The sequence below is a fragment of the Cricetulus griseus genome, chromosome 5 (genome assembly GCF_003668045.3).
Source record: "Cricetulus griseus strain 17A/GY chromosome 5, alternate assembly CriGri-PICRH-1.0, whole genome shotgun sequence".
Lineage (NCBI taxonomy): Eukaryota > Metazoa > Chordata > Mammalia > Rodentia > Cricetidae > Cricetulus > Cricetulus griseus.
Genome location: NC_048598.1, coordinates 112,706,479 through 112,712,914, shown reverse-complemented (window position 1 = coordinate 112,712,914; position 6,436 = coordinate 112,706,479).

Sequence of the window (6,436 nt, the reverse complement as noted above, 5' to 3'; positions counted from 1 at the left end):
AGCATCAATCACGGATGGTTTCATATTGCAGAAGTCACCCAGAAGCAGAGACTGTTTTATACAAGTGAGAAATGGGAATTTATCTTACTTAAGCCATTTGACTGTTTGTTCCTTGCAATCATTAAATATAATCCTAACTGGAACTGCATGTTCTTGACATTCCAAATTAGAAAGATAATGCCTACACTCTTGCTTTAAAAGTGTGCTTATTTTTAAAACTCTAATTGTATGAGATGTATGATTCCAATTTTCAACCTCAAAATATACATTTTTTGTGAGAAGTATTTTAATTGCATTTGGAAAGATGGTTCTTTATGAAATCAAAAGTTCTGTGTTCAGGCTCAGTGTCTTCAAGTTTTCCTCAGTGTATTCAAAGTCCATTTTTACTTAAGGATTTATTGGGCTACTGCAGGTATGCTCAGTCTGGGGAATTTGTACTTTTATCACTAGACTAACATGTCCCCTGGTCCTATCACTATGTACTTGCATCATCGTGGCTCTCCTCACCTTCTCATTCCTTGTGAAGGGAACCTTTCCTAATAATTGCATTCCCCATAGTCACCTCTTGGTGTGCTTTTTCACTGCGTCCCCATCCAGCTCTGTCTTGCTAGCACCATCACTCATAAAACAGAGTTATAATAGCTATAATTCTCTTGCAATCAGTCAATTGCTGCAGTTAACAAATGGTTTATTAGACTGTTAACCTCCATTAGCTGAGGAGTTAGGTCATTAGCTGCCTCTGATAACCATTTCTCAAGGTTTATGACTTAAATAATCATTTAAATACCGACTTTTATTCTTTTATGTGGACTGAAACAAAGTTTCAGAAGAACTTCAAATTCAGGGATAAGATGAGTAATACTCATTAAGAGTATCTGTAAACTTGAATCCCCAGTTTGTTTCAGGAACTTGACATTTGTTTTAAAACTTCAGATTAGGGTGATGTTCAGAGTCAGTTCCAGTTATGAATCAAGACAGTATTGTCAGTGACAGCAAAGGTTTATCTTTGGTGGATTAGGTATGCAGGTAAATTGTTTTCCCTTTACTCTCTAATTTAGTTTTTCCTGGAAATGCCAGCAGTTATAATGAAAGCTTTGTAGCCTCAAAGGCCAGTAACTGTTGCTAAGCAATTGACTGCTACCTACACAGATGCTCCTTGACTTATGATGAGGTTGTGCCTTGATAAACCCATTATAGACAGAAGATGTTGTAAGAGAAAGATGTATTTCATACTCTTCCTCAGTTGAGCATCATTTCTTTGGAATACTGCATTCTGTAGAACACTGGATGTTTTCCTTTCTTCGATATTGCAGCTCATTACTGCCCTACACCACAAGACAGTATTATATTGTTGTGTGTAACAACCTCCTGGAAAGATGCAACACACAAATATATTCGCCCCACATAGAGAGTCTATGCTAGAGCAAAGTACGGATAGGGTTAAAATCCAACTTGCCGAACCAATAAGTTTTATTGGCTATGCTTGCAGTAATATGGATGAAGGGTTACTTACAGGACCAAAAATGACTCAAAGACAGATGCGTCACCAAACCTCACCTCAGCATGGTGACAGCTCACAAAAGCCGGGGATGTGGAGTACACTGGCTACAAGCAGCTCAGCAGATTAGAGAGTGTCCTTGCCAAGTGACTCAGTCTGTCTAAACCTTTTCCAGGAGGTTCAGCTGGTTTCTGCTCCTTCCAGCTTTCTGGTTTGGTCTCAGAGTCTTCTTTACAACTTGACTTGACTGAGAGTGAACTTAAAGCACTCTTTATTATTTATTTTGGGAGGGAGGATCTAGTGAATCTTGTCACTTTCAGGGGTATTCCTGAAGGTATTTTGAGTTGTTTAACTTCTGGCTAAAGGTGATTCCCTGTAGGATGGAATGCCAATCTTGAGGAAACTTGTATGTTGCATATTGCTATCTCAGGAAGGGAGTTGGATTTCAAATTCTAATTATGGTTCTCATTGAAGAATTTTCCACCACTATACAGGAAAAATGAAGCACAACCCTAAATTGAATCATTGTGAACTAGAGACCATCAGTGCTTATTTAGTAGATATCTATGACAAGAAGTGAAATCCAGTTGGGCCTAGTGGTACAGACCTGCAATAACAGGTTTGACTCAAGAGAATAAAGCAGAAAGATCCCAAGTTCAAGGTTGGACTGGGTAACAGAGTCAGCTCAAGTCCAGCCTGGGTGGCTCAGTGAGACTTTGTCTCAAAGAATAGCAAGCAAAAAGAAAGCTGGGGATATAACTTGGTGGCAGACTGCTGCCTAACATTCATGAGGCCCTAGGTTCAATTCTCAGTATTGCAGAAAACGTAACAAGACAAGAAAAAGAAAAGAAGACAAGGCAATTATATAAGTGAAGAGAACAATTAATTCTAATCTCTATTCAGGATAAGTCCTAAAAAGAATACGGCATTGAGATTCCCAGTGTTGTGGTTTGAAAAATAATGATCCCCCAAAGGGAGTGGCACTACTAGGAGGCATGTCATTGTTGGAGTAGGTATGGTCTTGTTGGAGGAAGTGTGTCACTGTGGAGGTGGCCTTTGAGTTATCATATATGCTTAAGCCATTCACAGTGAGTCAGTTCACTTTCTGTTGCCTACAAGATGTAGAACTCTCAACTCCTTCTCCAGCACCATGTCTGCCTGCACACTACCATATCCTACCATGATGAGAATGGACTAAACCTCTGAAACTATAAGCCGTCCAATTAAATGTTTTCACTTAAAAGAGTTTTTGTGGTCATAGTGTCTCTTCACAGTGACAGAGACCTTAATTAAGACACGAAGGTTGATCTGTCACAGCACTCTACCCCAACCTTACTGGTTCTCTGTCACCTATACAATAAAGATTTTATGGGCAGAAGGAGGTGGGTTAGGGTTACTAATCCACGGAGTGGTGGTTTTCATATTTATGAGTTATTTATCAACATTTTTATTTTTAGATATTTTGAGAATGAGATGAAATAGCGTGTATGAAACATTCATGAATGGAGTGAGAGATAAAAGTGCCATTTTATTTCTGTACTGGAATATGGTCCGAAATTAATGTTTTTTTTTAGACTGCAGAAATGCTTGTTTTCTCATTTAATCATTTAAATATTTCCAATTGTGTAAACCGTATATAAATTTGCTGTGGAACTGTGAAATCTACTATATAAAGGTGGACTGTAGTCAGGTTTGCTTTAATTGGCTTGGCTCATGTGCAAATATTTATGCATTAAAGGAAATAATCATGAATCATTTCTTTTTCTTCACTCTGCCTGGCACTATGCCTACTATACATTAGAATAAATATTTGTTGAATTCCTCAAATACAATGGGATTAAAAATGAATCTTTCTTTTTGTGATCCCCCCCCTTGACGATATGCTTAGCAAGTGCATTTATTTATTTGTTTATTTTAACTCTTGGCTGCATTAGCTCTTTAGATTTATTGTTAGGTCACAGACAGGACAGTTTATTTCTCCTTGTACCCACTGCAATTCCCAACATTATGCCTTGACTATAATGCAGCCTTAACCCTCAAAGCAACAAAACAGAATGTTAGGTTAGTTTCTTATTATTTTTGGAACAGTAATAATAGGAAATCTGGGAGGTGGTAGAAACTTCAGGAATTGCTGGAAAAAGTAGTCTAGTAGGGTGTACTTTAGAAGGTTTTACATGTCTTTCTCTCTGCTTCCTGTCCACCGTGAATGGCTCCCACAAGCTATGATGTTCTTTCTCACCATAGACTGAAAATTCATAGAACCAAGGCCTATGAACTACACCTTCTCAAAACATAAGCCCAGATGAGTAATACCTTTATTAAGTTGACTTTCTCTGTCATTTTGGGCATGAAATCTGACTTAGCAATGAAATCTGACTAATACTCCTATCACCATAGATAGGTAGTTGTTTTAGCTTCATGTGTGGGTGGATGTCTTTGGATGATTTCACAATTTGAAATTTTAGGATAGCAGTTTCACCTTGTAGCCATGTAACTAAGTATTGTAATTGACTTGAATTTTTACAGCTTTTTCATGTAAGGGTGGGTGGGACAACGTGTAAGTCTTTATATGTCACAGCTAAACATATGCCCTTTTGCAACAGAATAAATGGCTGCAGAAACTAATTGAAAATGAATTAAAGTTTGAGTTATCAGATGTAGTCAAAGTCTAAAGAATCGAGTCAGTTTTTAAAAATGTCATTATTCATTTCAAGCATTCAATATCCAGATCACCTTCTTACTGCCCACATGACTTTAAGTGAATGTCAATTTATTCAATAGTCTTTGGGATGGGAAGGAATTTTTATTGCTGAAAAGGCTGGACAGTATTACATTCTATATTGATGTGGCAAAAAATACATTAGTATTTGTTTTTATGATAATGGGGCAAAAATCTGCATTAAAATCACATGCTTATGTTACTTATAGTGAGGGCTTTCTGCATTTACCTATCTGTGAGAATTTTCATCTTATTACATAGTAATATTTGTAATAGACTAAAGTGCCCACTCTCTGACAACCAGGATTTATTAATATGTTACTTTACTGATATGGGATACATTGCAGATGTGACTCAGTTATGAGTTTTGGGATGTGGAAGTCATACTTAGATAACTGGCTACGCCCAGTATGATCATAGAAGTCCCTCAGCATGGGGAAGATGTTCAGAAGCAGAGAGAAGACAAACAACACAAAGACATTTGAAGATGTTGTATTCCTATTTCTGAGGATAGAGAAAGAGACCACAAGCCAAACCAGCTTAGAGAAATAGGTGAAAATTAATTCTCTGTGATCAATAGTAAAGTAAGTAAATTGCTTTTCTCACACTTATGGCTTGGAAAATAAAAATTCAAATCTTTAAATTCCCAGTTGCCAAAATGAATAATAATAATTACAGGAAGCCACATACATAATGGTCATTCTAATTGCCATGTTTTTGCTTTTGCAATATAATTAGTCTTATATTATTATTATTATTATTATTATTATTATTATTATCATTTTGAAAATGTGAAGGGAGGACTTTCCCAGCTGGTATTGGACCTTGCATATTCTGAGGATAATTACATCTTCCAAGCAACAGTGTCCAGAATCTAAGAAAAGGATTAAGTGCTGAGTCTCTTGCACTGAAAAGGGAATCCAATGACAGGTTTGCTGAAGTCAGCCCTCAAGGCATTTGTCAGCTACTGAGCCAGTGGAGGAAAAAATAAACTCTGCATTTTTTTTTTGTCATTGGCAGAGATGGCTGGCCATGCTGGCACGCTGGCAGTTGTGCCTTCCCAAGTGTATGCTACACTTTCTCAACCCTAGTCCAGGTTAAATCTTAATATTAAGGGCAATGACACCCCAAGTAGTTGAACACAAGGCTATGGATTCCTCTACTAAGACTACCCACCCTTCATTGTCAGCTTGAGTTTATGGATAGTCTTAATATTGTTCTAAACTAAATACATAAAGAGCTACCACTGTCTCAGTCAGATCATTGACAAGACTACAGAGAGGCAATGAAGGGGCTTGCTGTGGCATAACTCTGACCATAAAGGAATGGCAATAGTCCACTTTTATTAAGTAAGAAGCCAGTTGCACAGTATGACACTATGGGACATCCTTTCTGATCACAGTCTGAGAGCAATTAGGATGGGGTGTAAGCTCTAGGAGGGATCTTACTTGCCTCTTTTACTGTGTACTGTGATTGCATTTATTATTTGCTACATGCATATAGGGCTTTGAGATAAGGCCCCATGGTAGCAGTTTCTGGAAGCTAATTAAGTATTGCATAGAAAATTATATCCCTTTATCTGCTTTAAATTTGCTGTCCATTAATTTGGAGCAGCCCCTGTTTCTGATGTGATGGGATAGTGCAATTAGACGTAATTTATAGCTCACTCCTGTACCATTTATTGCTTTATGGCTTGGGAAGGATACAGCTTCCAGTTGTTAATGAGGTCCCCTCCTGAAGCAAGGGGATAACAAGATGAAAATGTTTTTCCATTTGTTCTGTGCTTCAGTGACAGCCAAATCAAAGCCTTCATTTAGATCCCCCTCATTATCTTCATTGTATACTTGGCATGCAAAGGGCAGAGGTTCATAGGTCAGCTTTAAAAATCATGATTCTCTCTAGCAGGGAAGTCTCCTTGCCATATGATTGGGATAGAACCAGCCACTCAGAACCCAGGTTTACATAGGTTGTTCTGTGTCATGTCTCTTCTTAAGACTTGGCTCCTTTGGATTCTTGAGCTTGTGTCTGTCTTCCCCCTTTCAACAGAAAGTTGGGAACCCATGGGAAAGAAAAGATAAAGGCAGAGTGCATCTCTCTGTGGGGTGTCCTCCTTGTTTTAAAAGGAAAACTTCAGAAGCTTCTTCTAGACTATCTCTAATTCAGAACTCCCATTAAAAGGCATTAACTTTCAAATGGCTACAAAATTTTTAAGACTGGCT